At 54.8% G+C, this 14,869-nt stretch overlaps 1 protein-coding gene across 1 annotated transcript in view; it reads left to right on the top strand.

The window, feature by feature from the left end:
• The window catches only part of LOC114067504 (G1/S-specific cyclin-D3-like), a 30,287-nt gene that overhangs the window by 3,810 nt on the left and 11,608 nt on the right, over window positions 1–14,869 (top strand). The gene's annotated exons all lie outside the window — the stretch shown is intronic.

A 14,869-nucleotide genomic window follows, 5' to 3' on the forward strand; every position in this document is an offset into this window, starting at 1 on the left:
TCTACCTGTGCCCCTGGAGCAATCCCACTGTCCAGGTGGGAGGTGCAGCCAGGCTGCTCCATGAGAAGCCTTGGGTGTTGGAAACACCCTCTCTACCCTCTCCCCTCCTCGAGAGGAAAGGGAGGCTCCTGCTCGTGTTGTGGAATAAGCCTGAGCTGGGCAAACTTCTCCAGCTGGCTCTTCCCAGCCCCAGGGCAGTGGGTGTGTGGAGGTCCTGAACCAGCCAGAGCCAGTGGGAACCCAGAACTGAATGCCCCCCGAGCTCTGCAGCCCTCGGGAGGGTTCTGACACCCCTCCACACCAGCCTGGCAGGGCAGTTTGGTCTCTGGGGGCTGCAGGAGCAGCCGTGAGACACCAGGGGTGAGGCAGAGATAGGGAGGTGGTGGCAGCAGCTGTTCAGGATGTGCTGCTGATTCCGTGTCATCTCCCGCCCTTTTTGGAAATCGAGAGTTTGGAGCAAGGCAGAGAGAAAGGAGGAGCAGCCCCTGATAAAGGTCCCCAGGGATGTCCCCACAGCCCCGGGGAGCTGCCCCAGCTGGGAGGCCACGATAGGTCCTGTGTGTTCACCTCCCTGCCCCGGGCACAGGGACAGAGATCATCCCCTCCTTCCTCCCGGCTCTGCCTCTTCCTCTCTCTGTCTGGAGGTTTCTCCAAAACCTCCCTTAACTTTCCCTGGCAGAGTTTCTGCCCTGGCTCCACTCGCTGCCCCTCTTGTGCAATTCCCTGGGGGGTGGCCTTGGTCCCTCTGAGGGTCCCGCCTGGTGATGGTGGGCTGGGAAATCCCTGAGTCCTCTGTCCCAGGAAAGGCAGTTCGGAAGAGAGAAAAAAAAAAAGAGTGAAGACAATGTTTGTGGCTACAACCTGTTGGTGCTGGATCACATCCCTGGGCAGAGCTTCCCTCTGTGTCACTTGGGTTTGGTGTGAGGAATTCCACCGAGCCACAGAGGTTCCGGGGTAACCCCAAGAACCGATGTAAGCGAGTTTTCTGTGGCTGTGGAACCGTCCAGTTTGGCTGGAGGGAAGGAGATGGAGGGGACAAGGCTGATGTTGGCCCGTGGAGATGGGGAGGAGCAGGGCTGTGCTGGGAAAGGCTCCTCGGGCAAGGAGGGCCGAGCTCTGCCCACACTGCACAGGGAGGGTTGTATCTGTCTGGCAGAGCTGGCACTTCCTCAGCCCCACCACCAGCGGGGTCTGTTCTGGGGTAAAAACTTAAGGCTCTGAAGGGCTGATAAACCGAGTTCCCACGGGCCAGGCGAAGCTCCTGTGGCTCGGGGGCACACGGGGGGCACGGGCCACGCTTCACGTGCACACAGCTGTCACCACCTCGCTTTGTCTGCGCCGAGTGAAGGCTCCACATCTGGCTGTGGCGGTTGAACAGGCTCGATTTAATCACAGACCCAGAGAGGGGAGGGGAGAGGGCTGGGGAGATCGGGGGAGCTCAGGGGAGCTCAGGGGAGCTCAGGGCACCTGTCCCCCCAGGAAAGCCACAGCCCCAGGGGAGGTGAAGTGCCCGGATCCCGCCTGGTGAAGGAGGGTCAGATGGTTGGGACCCCGTGCAAAGCCCTCCTGCCACGGGCAGGGACGTGGCAAAGGGGCCAGGCCTGGCAGGGAGGGTTTGGGCAGCTCCCTTGCGTGGCTTCCAAAGGGGCGCCTGCAGGAGGGTGCTGAGGGGTGGGACAAAGCCGGGATCCCAAATCCCAGAAAACGTGGAATCTGTTCCCCTACAAGCAGGCTGTTCCCTAACTGCCTGCTGGGTAAAGGGATGGGTAAAGGCTGTTCCCTCACTGCCTGCTGGGGCAGCAGGAGCAGCTCGTGTGGGGACGGCTGAGCTGGAGCTGTGGCTGCTGCATTTCCCTCTGCTCTACCCCAGTGTCAGGTCTTGAAGGAAATGGGCAAAGAAAGGCTGAAAACTGCCCTGTTTTGGGACATTTTTCCTACCTATCTTGGATGGCAATACTGGGATTTCCCAACTTGAAGCAGCAGCTTTTCCAAACCCCCCCTTTCCTCCGTCCCCTCCTCCTCCCAACCTGGTTATTGATGAGATTTGACATGTGATAGGTCCCAAGGCAAAAGCCACATTACCAGAGAACACGAGCAACAGCTCAGGGAACAAAAACGTCCCCAAAGAGCTGAGCAAGGTGAGCCCAAGGGATCTGGTGTCAGCCCCAGGTGCAGCTGGAAGGGACTTTCTGCAAAGGGTTAATGCCAGGACCTCTGCGAGGCTCTGGAGCCCTTTGAACAGCGGTTTTGAAATCTGATTTTCTTTTTTGCAACCAAGTGAGGTTTTTATCAACTTCCTATGTGAGAGCAGAAGTTGGAGCGGGTGCAGGGAGGCTGCTGCAGGAGGCTGCCTTGGCTCCTGCCCCTGGCCCTGCAGGGCAGGGACCTCAGCTTGGCCAAACGGGAGGTTTAGGGCAGGGAACAACCCCAGAGCTCAAAGATATGAAGGGTCTTGCTTTACTCTTTGCATCAGACCCCAGGCCTGCCTTGCTGCCTGTGCAGGTCACTCACTGCAGCCCTGCTGGTCTCATCCCACCTGAGTGCAGGGCGTCCTTGGGCTGTGCCAAATTCCTTGGCAAAGCAGCAAAACAACCCTTTGTGCCCCTGCCTGGAATGCCCAGGGGCTCAGACCTGCCCTGGTGCCTCAACTCCACAATCAGGCCAGGCCAAAACCAGCCCTGTCCTGGGTTTGTAGCCAAAACCCCCCTGTGTGACCACCAAGAGAGGTGAGGGGCACCATCCCGGTGCAGACACATCCACCCTGCACTTACTTCTCTTTCTGGGAGGAATTTTGCTGGCACGAGGCTGGCAGTGGAGCTGGGGGATGTGAGTCTGCAAGCTCCAACCCAGGAGCTCTGTGCAGTCTGTGTTATTCCTTTCCACAGCAGCTGGGGGTTTGTCTTCCGAGGGCTTTTCACTTGGAAAAAGCCTGTTCTGAACTCAGGTATTCAGGGGCTGGAGCTTTTCAGGCCAGCTCAGGTTTCTATGTGCACATGTTTTATGGGGGAGCTGGGCCCAGGCAAGCACAGATGGACTCCAGGCTTATGGAAAGTACCTTCCAAACCAGCCCTCTGTGAATTTCCAGCCTGAGCCAGGAAATAAATAAATAAAGTGGGAGGTTTGCCCTTCTTTTTGGCTGATGTATTTAATTGCATGGACAGGCAGAGCCCAGCTCAGCCTCTCCATTGGAAATACCCCAGAAAGTCTCAGATTTTCAGAGATTTCCCCAAATTCTTCATCTGGGGGGCTGATGTTTTTTATCTTTACCTCAGCAGTTTTCTGTCCTCCTGCACAGGAGGCAGCCAGGCCACCCTTCCAGCCTGCTGGGGTACAGGTGTGTAGGGCATTTGTCCCATGTTGAGTGGCTTGGCCAGTGCAGGGGGTGATGAAACCCCAATATTTGGGATGCTCCAAATCCTGAGTGCCATCAGGGTTCAGCAGAGGGGATGCTCAGCTCTGGCATCACAGTGACATGCAGACAGCTGATGGGCTGTGAGAGCAGCAGGGGCAGCACCAGGGTGGGGAAAATCTTCCGTGATTCTGGCTGTGACAGCGCGGGGAAGCTGCTGCCCGGATCTGTTGTGTAACACTCATGCACTGCCTCTCCTCAAAGGCCTTGTGCCACATTTTGCTGCCTCTCTTGCAGTTGGTTTTCAACTCTGATGCAGCTGTTGAAGCCCTGTGAAAGCTTGCAGAGCTCAGGGTTCAGCCCAGGGCGCGAGCAGAGCTCGCAGGCGGCTCAGGACCACCAGCAGCATCTCTGCTCTCAGGCAGTGGTTTGCAGGTTTAGCTCAAAGCACCCAGACACATTTTCAGCACCTCCTGTGCCTGCAAGGGCCTGGCTGGGCCAGGGCTGCAGGTGTGGGGCTGCCAAGGCACAGGGAGGGGAAACTGCTCTGTCTTCAGGGCCGCCCTGCAGTTCTCAGCTGTGCATCCAACCATCAGCCCCTGCAGGTGAGCAGAGATCGTTGCTGAGCATCTATTTTCTCCTTAACTTTTACTCTGCAGGAAGTAAATAAACACTTGTGAATGCTTTTAACATGTTTGTGAGGTTAAAATAGGTTTGTTTGAATGGGCTTTGTGTCACACGTGGGGACCCAACCTCAGTGGGGGCTGCAGGGGGTGACTGATGGCAAACACCAGCCCTGTCTCTAAACCTTTTCCACCCTGCTGTCTCAGTTCTTGGCACCCAGGAAAGGAGCCCTGCCACCACCAGCCACAGGGTAACCATCCTGCCCTTGGGTGTGTGGGGGCTGAGGGCTCCCCTGTTTGCATCAGGGAAGGAATCACCCAGGATTTTGGTGGTTATAACTACAAAACTTAGGGATTTGCTCTGTCTTGCAGCATTTCCCAACCCCATCTAGCAGGAGAGTCCTGTCAGGCTCAGGATAAAGACACAGACCCTGGTTTATAGGTTATTACTAGTTAGGGTCATGTGTAATCTCAATCAGTTTATGCCTGAAATCTGCTCTTTCCCTGGATGTCACACTGGTCTCCAGAGCTGAGCCAGCCCCTGACCCAAGCAGGAGTTTCCAGGGCATGTTGTGAGCCTCTGGTTGATGTGTTCACAGCAAGAGCTGACACTTGGATGAATGTGTCTCCCCTCTCTCAGACAGATCCCAATCTCTGTCCTGAAACAATTCCTGCAGACACTTGGCACCACTTCATAACAACCCAGGAGCGGGGGACTGTGGGGCAGAGGAGCTGCCCTGGCAGGGGACTGAGCAGTCACTACAGAGGGAGTGCAAATAAGAGTACTGGAGGTTATTTCCAGTCCCTTATGTGCTGTAGCAGCCCCAGCAAAGCCCTGACACACAAACAGGCGGAATGGACCTCCTGGGGAAAGGGAGGGGGCTGAGCCAAACCATGGCGTGTCCCTTTGAAAACCTGCAGTTTTATGGCACAGCTGCCTCTGGAAGTGCCCTCAGCTCTCCCCCCCCCGCTTAATCTTCTCTGGGTGCAGGGGCCTGAGCCTGGTGATACCTCAGGGCAGCCTCTCCCTTTTGCCTGGGCATGGGGAGGCAGTGCCAGGGGCTCCCAGCAGCTCTATCAGTGCCCAGCCCCACACAGTTGTTTGTCTCATTTCTCTTTTGAGAGCAGCTGGATTCCAAGAAACCCAGGCAGGGAGGCAGGAGCACAAAAGGGCCTTTTGCTTATCTCTGACCTGTGTGGTGGCAGGGAGGCCACAGGGCCCCGATAGCACCCGGGCTGGGATGCAGGATTAGGCACCGAGGGGCATCTGCAAAGATCTGGGGGCGACGAGACGTGGCACAGCTTCCCAGGCACTGCTCCCTGAGCAGCACAGCTGGCTTCCCACAAAAACGAGGCTCCTGGGGGGCTTCCCTGGTGTCTGGAGGGGTGACCTGAGTCTCTTCGGAGCCGCCTGTTTGGGTGACACTTGTGGGACTGTCACGCCGGGGGACCTTCACCTGGTCAGCCAGGCTGGGCTGAAGTCAGCCAAAGGATGAGGAATTTATGGGAAAGGGAGGACAGGCACACACAGCTGGCTTGTTTCTTTAGGGCCAGAAGTGCTGAAACGTCTTGGGTTCATCCTGATGGAGAGCAGGAGGATTTTTGTGGGATGGGAAGAATGTTTGCTGCCCAGCTCCAGTCCAGGCTGTGCTGTGGAGACACCCACTGTGGTGAGCCTGGGCTGGAGCAGCAGACAGGGCACCACGGGGTGGGTTTGTGTCCTGCAGCCTCAGTCAGAATTCCCCTTCATTGGCATCACAGGCCAACCCTGCTCCTCCCCAAAGGACGGGCAGCCCAGCCTGGCCTCGAGGTAAACACCACCAGAGATTAACTGGGCACAGTACAATGCAGTTATTCTCAGGTAGAAAAATCAAGCCCTTCCCAGCCTCTTTGGAGAAAAACATCCTCTGCAGTCTCGTGTTTTGCTGAGGCCTCTCTGTGTCTGGAGCCATTTCCAGCGGGGCTGTGGTGGGCGGAGGGACAGATCCCTAGTAAGATGCTGGGAGCCACACCCTGCCAGCCCAGTACCATGTCCTGGGGTGACTCAGGGCCAGCTGGGGTGTAGCCTCTGATTGTTATCTTCATCTGGCCTTGAGAATATTAGTATTTTTTTCCCCAGCTTGTTTTCTAGTCCCCCCAACGTTTAGGCTCCCGTGGCCCAGCTCTGATTTCCTCTCTAATTAATTGCTGGAGTCTCAGTTTCTGTGTTGCTCATCATAATGAGCATTTCTTTATTACAGCTCTTGCTTACACAGCACGAGTGTGTGCTCCCAGCAGGGCTGACCCTCTGGGGCTCAGGAGATGGAGGTCTGGGCTGTGCTGCAGTGTTGGGGGGGGTTCCTGGGCTGGGGGAGCTTTGTCAGAGCAGCAGATGCTCTTCCACAAATATGGGCGTGCTTTACATCAGCCCAGTTTATTTCACATAGATGCTGATTTAAATAGAGTTATACCGAGGTGGTTCTGCCACCACAACATCCTTTCAGCGGCGGAAAGAGCCGAGCTTTGATCCGGATGGAGCCCACCTGAGCCTGAGACTAAGGGGGCCTGAACCTCTCCTGGGCACAGCTTTTCCTGTGCTGCCAGCCAGGTCCTGTCCCTCTCCTGGCAGAGTTTACCCCCTCAGGTAGGGGTACCCCCTCAAGGGCAGGGACAGGGGACAGACCCTTTGGCAGCCCTGATTTTGGGGTAGGGGGTGATTTATACCCCTTGTAAGGCGATAATAGCTGTTGGTTCCCAAAATCCTGGAGCTTGTGCCACTCCTTGGAGCAGGCAGCCCACTTCAAAGTCCTGCTGGGAATTGTCACTACAAAAGCCAGCACTGGGCTATTAAAGTCCCTAAATCCTGTCTGAAGCTGATTAATTTACACCAAGTTAATTACCAGGTGCCTTTCTGAGGGTCTGATCCAGTCATTCCACTGCACGATGGCATTTTCAGGGAGAATTAAATCCTTTGCTTCTGTGTTTACAAGGTTCTTTTGAAGACATAATCTTGTAGCATCTTCCACCATCCCCACCGTCCTGAAGGCCTTTACCACCATTAATAAGGGAACATCATTAATGATTAATCACCTAAATATGAATTGGGTCGGTTTAGTGCCAGGTAGGTGCAGAATAAATGCGTTTGCTGAGCTCCATGTTCACACCTGTTCTCTGGAGTGTCTGGATAAATTCAGTGCAGACCTATGGACCTCCTTTATCCCATCTGGCTGGAGGGAAACTGAGGCACAGAGCAGCTACTTGGTCTGCCCATGCTACTTAGCAAGGCACAAAAGAGTTGGGAAATTAATCCCTGACACTTCCTGGCCCTTTCCAATATGCACTTTTCCCTGTAAACATTAATCACATACAAATATTACCCAGGTGAGTGGAAAAAGGCTCATTATTCTCTCTGGGAGACTTGTTCAAGAAACCAGAAAACAGAAACTGCTGTGCTGCTGAAACTGGGGGCTGATTTAACAGCCTGCCCTCTCTGAGAGGCTGGAATTAGCTGAGTCAGGAAGGCAGAAGAACCTACACAGGCAGACGAGGGGTAATTTGGAGGAGGCGTTACCGGTGTTGCCTCTGCAGGCTGGGGTTCACCCTCTCCCCCCGCGCATTTCACAGTCCCAGACACTCCCGGTATCCAGAGGATATCCGAGCTCCTTCTGGCTTGTAATCTTGCCAGAAGTTGGCATTGCAGGCACCGAAGGAAGTGGCAGGAGCCAGGGCTGGCTGTCAGCTGTCAGCCCCCGAGGGTCCCGCTCAGGCTGGTGCAGTGGGAAGATGGAGGTGGGAGCGCTGCTGCGAATGGGGAGCATTGCCCTGCGCTGCACTGGTGTCTCCAGGAAACCTTTCAAGCGCTCCCAGGCCCAGCAGTTTGCTAAGCAGACCCAGATCTCATTCCTTTCACTGCTCTTGCCAGCAGAAAGGGTGGTTTGTGTGTTGTTTTTTTGTTTTTTGTTTTTTTTTTTAAAGCAGAATCTGCTCCTGGCTCCACTGCTGCTGGTCACAGCTTTTGTTCGGAAATTAAGCCCTTCCGCATCGGGCTGTGCTTTGGGCAGGGACACATCGCCTGATCCGGGCTCTGAGGGAGCTCTGTGTGCCTGGGGGGGCCTGACTGAGCCCCCAGTGATCCCACAGCTGCACCTTGAGCCAGGCAGCCAAGTGGGGACTGCAAATGTGCTCTGAGCTCTTCTGCCCTGGAGCGTGACCACAGCAAAGGGGCTCCGGCCACAACGGCAAGAGCTGCTCCGATGCCCTTCAGCGGCTCCCCCTGAGCCAGGGATTTCCCAGGGGGACCCCAGGCCTTGGCAGGGGGTACTGGGGCTGGGGAAACCCCCAGGGTCTCCCCATTGTGAGTCTGGAAGGAGGTGGTGAGTCTCTGGCAGCCCCTGCTCAGACACCCAGAGCCGTGTGTTGCATCCGTGGCCACGGGACTGAGCTGGAAATCAAACAGAGCTGATCTCTGGGCAATCTCCATCACAGGCATGGAAGGCAGGGGACAGGTTTCTAATTCCAGACTCTGGCTCTTCCACTGCCTCGGGAGAAAAACACTTGCTGAGTGCCTTTGAAAGTGCATCCCTCGATCCAGCTCTTAGTTTTCCCTGCTTATCCTCCCTTTCCCTCCTCTCCCCGGCTCCCTGAGCGTGCATCTTCCCAGCCTCTGTCTCTGCCTGGGCTGAGAAGTGAAAATCTCGTGCCAATTTGACATTTGCCTTTTCTGAATGCAAGAAGCCCCTGGAGCTCAGGTGGGAGGAGAAACAAGTCACTCTGCTTCCCATCATGTGCGTGCTCAGGGCTCAGCCTGGGAAATGGGAGCCCCTTGGCTGAGTCTGCCCTGCCGTCTGCTCCTGTCACCTCACACATTTGTCACAGAACAAGGAGAGCAATGTAGTTCATCTTCTCTTTGCCCAGTTCTCTGCTTCCTCCACTTGCTGCTTGCAGCTCTCCTCCTGTTCAGTTCTCTGCTGCTTCCCAGGAGTGCTGGGGGTAAAGGTGTCCCTCTCCTTTTCTTCTCCCAGGGGTCACAGTAACAGGTTCAGCTTGGCCAGGGGACCAGGCTGGTCCAAAACTCAGCAGGAAAAGCCAGAGCAGAGACTTCAGAGATCTCTGCTCCAAAGTCACCCCTGCAGAACAAAGGCAGGGCCATTCCAGGTCAGGGAACAGCAAAGGAACAGCAAAGGAGCCGCCGCTGCACCCACCGGGCCACGACGACCCCGTGTCCTTGTCCCCACGTCCCTCAGTGTTCACCTGCCACGTGCTCCTGATTCCCTCCCAGGCTTTCAGCAGGCAAGGACCTTCCCAGAGAGGTCACAGCCCCAGGCACTGCTCCCCACCCTCACAGGGAAGAACTTCTTCCATGTATTTCACCTCTGTCAGTTCGAACCCATTCCCCCTTTCCTGTCACTCCAGTTCCTGAGGAACAGTCCCCTCTCTGGCTCCCTTGTGAGGTCTCCACACACGGATCCATCCCAGTGTCTGCAGCCATCCAGAGCAGAGCACACCCAGCTGGATCTAAGCCCTTTCCCCCCAAAATCCCTCTGGCCCAGCCCCCAGCACCTGCAGCAGGCTGTTCACTGTCCAGATGTCAGCACCGGTTCTGGGGACATGCTCTGCCAGCTCACCTTGTCAGTGGGGCCGGGGAGCTGCAAAAATAACCTGCAAAGCTCTCAGGGCTCCTTGCAGGGGGCTTTGTTTGTCGGCTCACAGCGGGAAGGAAGGTCATGTTTGAATTGGCACAGCCCTGTCCTGCTCAGGGCCTGGCTCTGGGGTGGCACTGCAGTGCAGATCACTCCTGCCTGTCCCTTTCTGGCTCCTTTCTGACCCATTTCTGGCTCCTTTCTGCCCAGACTCGTGTACTCAGGTGAGCAGGATGCTATTCCTGCTCCCAGCTCCAAGACAGGAGTGTTTTGGCCCCCAGGTAAGCCTCTCCAAAGCCAGGCTCTCGAGTAGGAACAGTTCAACAGGGCACACCACCAATTTTTTTCTAACTCAGCCATATCAACCAGTAGTGATTTCCACTGGGGGTGTCTCAGAAGGTGAATCTTCAGGTCTGGGATGGTGTGGGGGCAGAGTGGGCAGGCAGGAGCAGCACTGGGATCAGAGTACAGTCAAAGCAGTAGCATAGTGCTGAAATAAATGGGGAATATTTCAGGTGACTGCTGGAATCCCTCCACCAAAGGTCTCCCTAAATGCAATGGGAATGCTGCTTGCCCACTGATGTATTCACAGGGTGAATCTCATTTGCATGTTGTTAATGTCAGTAATTACTGATGACATGAATGCAGCAGCTTATGCAGATAACACACAGCTACCAGCAGTGCTGGGAGAAATGCATCCATATTTTATTAGGGATAGCAGCACCTGGGGGAATTGGAGCTCCATGGATCTGCTGGATATCCAGAGTACCTGGCTGCCACAGGAACAGACATTGCCCTTCATTGACACGGGGCTGACACTGCCCTTCCCCTGCACCTCCCACAGCTGGGCCAGACCCCCTTCCTCACCCCTCCCCTGCTGCTTTCTCCAGTCTATCCATGGGAAATTCCCTTTCTGCTGCTGTGCTGGGGAGCCTCGAGCTGGCTGTGCCTCCCTGCCCGGCTCTCTGTGTTGGCAGACGGGCACCACATCAAATGGAAAAGAACCTGCAACCCCAAATTCTCAGAAAAACCCAAAGGCATCTCATCCCCCGCCCAGGCAGAGGCAGCGAGATCAGGGCAGGGCAGGAACGGGCAGGAAGGATGGACAAGGGAAGGGTGTTGTAAAAAGACGCATTTTGTGTGTAAAATTTCAGGGCAGTGTTTTTTAGCAATTTGCATAATTGGTGACCACAGATAATCCCCTGAAATGACCTAAATTTATCCCAGCTGGGGGCTTTCCAGGCCCAGTTTGCTTTATGAACTTGATTGGTTTCAGCTTTGCATTTTTTTTCCTATGGTCTTTCTTTCTTTCTTTCTTTCTTTCTGTCTTCCCCAGAAGAAGAACCTGAATTTGGCTGGTTTCTAAAATGCCGATTTGGGAGCAAAACCAAACATTCACCTGGGGAGGGCTCACTCTGGTTATGAGTTTGAGTCGATGAAAATGTGACTTAATTTTAGATTCCATCAGGAAAAGGGAACCAAGGCAAAAAAAAACCCAGCTGCTAAAATGACAAACTTGTTCAAGTGCTTTTCATAAAAAGTCAGGTGGAATGACACTGAAATCTCCTCTGGCCTGAACTGTCAGCTGAGGTGAACTGGGGCTCCACTGGACTCACATCTGGTCCAGCTGCTCTAAAACTGAGCCCCTCCAAAGCCATGGCCACTTTGATTAGACATTTTCTAAATTTTACTTAGCAATTCCTTAAAAAATCAGGAATTTTCTCCTAAAGGATTGGCCAAAAGACGCAGTGAGTCTCCTGCTCAGTCCACGTTTACAAATGTCTCTTTTCACCTGTTTAATATCATTCCAATCCCTTCTTTGCTCAAGCTTCATCCTGCAGGATCCTCATGTGTGTCAGTACTGGATGTATCTGGGATTGCTGGGATTCAGCATTCGATGATGTCACTCTGAGCTAATGAGTTGGACTCAACAGCCTCCCTTTCAGGGAAAGGCATTGGGAAACACGTCCCCAGGGCCAGATGTTCCACTTGTGCTCAACCAAACCTCCCTTTGATTCAGTGCAAGTGTTTTTGTTAAGGATGACTGAGGGATGAGAAGGAGACAGACCCAGCTCTGGTGGGGAGTCAGCAGCTTGAGAGCCAAGGAAATCCTTGGGTTTCCAGCCCACTGGAGCAGGGAATGGCTGGATGAGCGGGGAAGATGCCTCAGCTCCCTGTGCCTGGGGGTTGGGATCCCTGAGCGCTGGAACAAACTCCTGGATGGGCCAACGTGCTGAATCCCTGCGGTGTCCCGGCCTCAGCTGCTCCTCCTGGCCCTTCCTCATGGAATGGTTTGGGCTGGGAAGACCAAAGATCATCCAGTGCCACTCCCTGCCATGGGCAGGGACACCTTCCACCAGCCCAGATTGCTCCAAGCCCCGTCCAACCTGGCCTTGGACACTTCCAGGGATGGGGCAGCCACAGCTTCTCTGGGCAACCTGTGCCAGCTCTTGGCAACTTCCTAATTCATCATCGATTTACCAAAAAAATGATCCCAGTTCTATGATTCAGCAGGAACAACACTGCAGGGTCGAGCTCCTGGAAGTCTGGAGGCCAGCAGGTTTTTTAATTCTTGCTCTGAAGGAATTTCCTTTTATAATATTTGCTGTGCTCTTGCCCAAGCCAGGAAGTCGACTATCTATGGACAGCAGCGACCAAAATTTGGTTTTCCTGGAATTTTCCCTTCTTCCCTCCGCACACCCACACAATGGGCTTTTCAGGACGCCTGCAGTCTGTAATTTGCCCTTCCAGCCTGATAATGCGGCTGGCAGAGGCACCGCTTTCGCCAAGTCATCATCTGGAGGGAACGCTGCCTTGTGCAATGTTCCCTGTCCCCCCTGCAGCCACCCAGCCCAGTTCCTGCCCCTCGGAACCGCCGGGCAGACACTGGCACCGGGAGGAGCCTGGCAAGGCTGGGAAAGGGCCCCAAACTTTCAATTTCCGAAGACGCAGCCCAAAAACCAGAGGGACCAAGAACCCAGTGCTGTGGTTTCCCTCTGCCTGACTAAAGAAAATAGCAGCTATTTTTGTTAAAAATGTGGGACGTGAGGCCCTTCCCTTCCCCTGCTCGAGGGGGGGATGCTGCTCACCAGGAGAGAGTGGGGGGGGTCACCCCGGATTAAAACCAGCTGACTGGTCCACACAACTCTCTCCCATAGATTCCTCAAATATTTCTTGCCCACGCTATGGGAAGATTTATTTGTAAGGTGAGAGAAAGTTAGCTGGGAAAAGGGAACCTGATCTCACCTACAGAAATCCCCCTGTTTCATTTAAAGGCAGTGGGATCGATGTAATTCTCTGCCCCTTTCTCTTCTCTAGTCCTGCATCACCGTGGGCTTCTCGAGGCCTTCAGCAACACAAATCAACGCCCTGACATCATTAAAAGTTTGCAGTTTATCACAGAAATTACAGTAAATTAAAGCCACCTGCACAGGGGAGGAATGGGGATCCCAACGTGTGACTCCAGTGTGTGTGACCTCTGTGTTCACTGTCAGGAGGAGGATTCTGAACCTCCAAACCTCTGATCAAAAAGATGCTTTTCATTTTCAACGACCAAAAAAAAAAAAAAATCCTGAGCAGGGAGAACAAAGACTTTGGGTCTTGTCTTACTTAGAGGCTTATTAACTTTGTGTGTTTGTTCATTTAAAAGACTCTTCAGATGACAAGAAAGTACTAAATGTGTCAAAATGGCACATGGAGAAGTGACTTCAGGGGTGGGGGAGTAGCTGTTGTGGCACATCCCTCCTTTGGTTCTTTGTTCCTTGGCCTAAAACTACATGAGTGTATTTACAGAGGAATATTCCAGCAGGGCTGCTAAGAGGTGTCCAGCTGAGTCCCCTTTGTGTGGCCCTGCACCCTTTTGGGATGCAGGCTTTTGGATGCAGCTTCCATTGCTGTTTTCCCTTCAGAACAGAGTTCTGTGTGGAGTGGCTTCCTCCCCAGGAGTGCAGACTCCTGGTATTGCTGTGAGATGAATTTGGGGTTGTCTCCGTCTGCTCCCTCGTAAACCCGATCTCATCCTGCCAGCACTGCCCTGGGCAGCGATTCCAGGAGCGCAAGGCAGGCAGACTGGGCTGATTTCATCTACCCAGAGATGATGGTGGTCTGGAAGGTATTTCCCACCTCTCCCATTTGTGATTAGAATCGTTTCAGGGCCGCCCCGGGGCTGAGGGGATGCTCAGGTCACCCCTCTGGGCTCAGGGGTCTCCAGGGACATTTGGAACTCCGTAAAAATGGTCCTTCTGAGCCAACTCTCTCATCTCAGGGGGCAGCTTTTAATGTGCGAGTTTGAAGGCCATTCATCCCCCTTCCAGTTGGATTGTTGTGCATTTTACAGTGCACAGACCAGACCAGACCTGTCCTAGACCAGACTGCAGCTTCCCAGACCAGTAAGCAATTCCAGTGGATCACGGAGCAGCAGACTCAGGTATCAGAGTAAATCCTGTGCTGGGGAAGTCACCGTGCAAAATTAACTGAAAGACTCTGGAATTCCTTTGAAATTCATAGAGTAGGCAGCCCGACAATGAACTTCCTAAAGGTGCTCCCAAACAATTGTTAATTATTCGGAAGAACCAGCCGGGGCTGACAAAGCCTTATCTCTGCAGCCCCCGCGGTCGTTATCTCCCATGGAGCCGCACCAGGGGGAAATTTTGGAAAGCAGCAGGCTCCAAGCCTGCGCACGGCTGATTATTTCCACAGCTTTGAAACACTTCGCTGAGACACCCAAAAAAAAAAAAAAAAAAAAAAAAAGTTATAGGACTTAAACACTGAAAAAAACACAGCCTTGGAAACGTGTCGCGGGGATGACAAGCAGCCTGGCTGGAAGCAGAGGGGTGCGAGGGGAACATGCGGTGGCTGGGGGAGCCCCTGGCTAGAGAATTCCGTGTCCCCCCGTGTCCCCCCCCAATATGGCAGCACCGCCCGAGCCCCCACGTGCTCCGGTCCCGCCGGCCCTCCCCGGGCCCCGCCCCCGAGGCGTGGCCACCGCATGGACCCCGCGCGGATTGGCTGGGCCGTGAGCTGGCGCCGCCCCCCGGTTCTCGGGGCTCGACCGTCCCGGCCGCTGATTGGCCGAGGCGGGCGCTGGCCCCGCCCCCCCGGCGCGCGCGGAGCCCGGGGCTCGGCGGGGCCGTGCCGGGAGCGCGGCCAGTTCGGGACCCGCGGCCGCGGCCGCTCCGTCCGTCCCTCCGTCCTTCTGTCTGTCCGGCCGGCTGTCCCGCACCCACAGCCCCAGCCCGCCTGCCCCTGCCCCGCCAGCCCCCTCTGCGTCCGTCCCCGTG

Source organism: Empidonax traillii, unplaced genomic scaffold (assembly GCF_003031625.1).
Source record: "Empidonax traillii isolate 1590-97213 ecotype Southwest subspecies unplaced genomic scaffold, ASM303162v1 scaffold925:size245191, whole genome shotgun sequence".
NCBI classification, from domain to species: domain Eukaryota; kingdom Metazoa; phylum Chordata; class Aves; order Passeriformes; family Tyrannidae; genus Empidonax; species Empidonax traillii.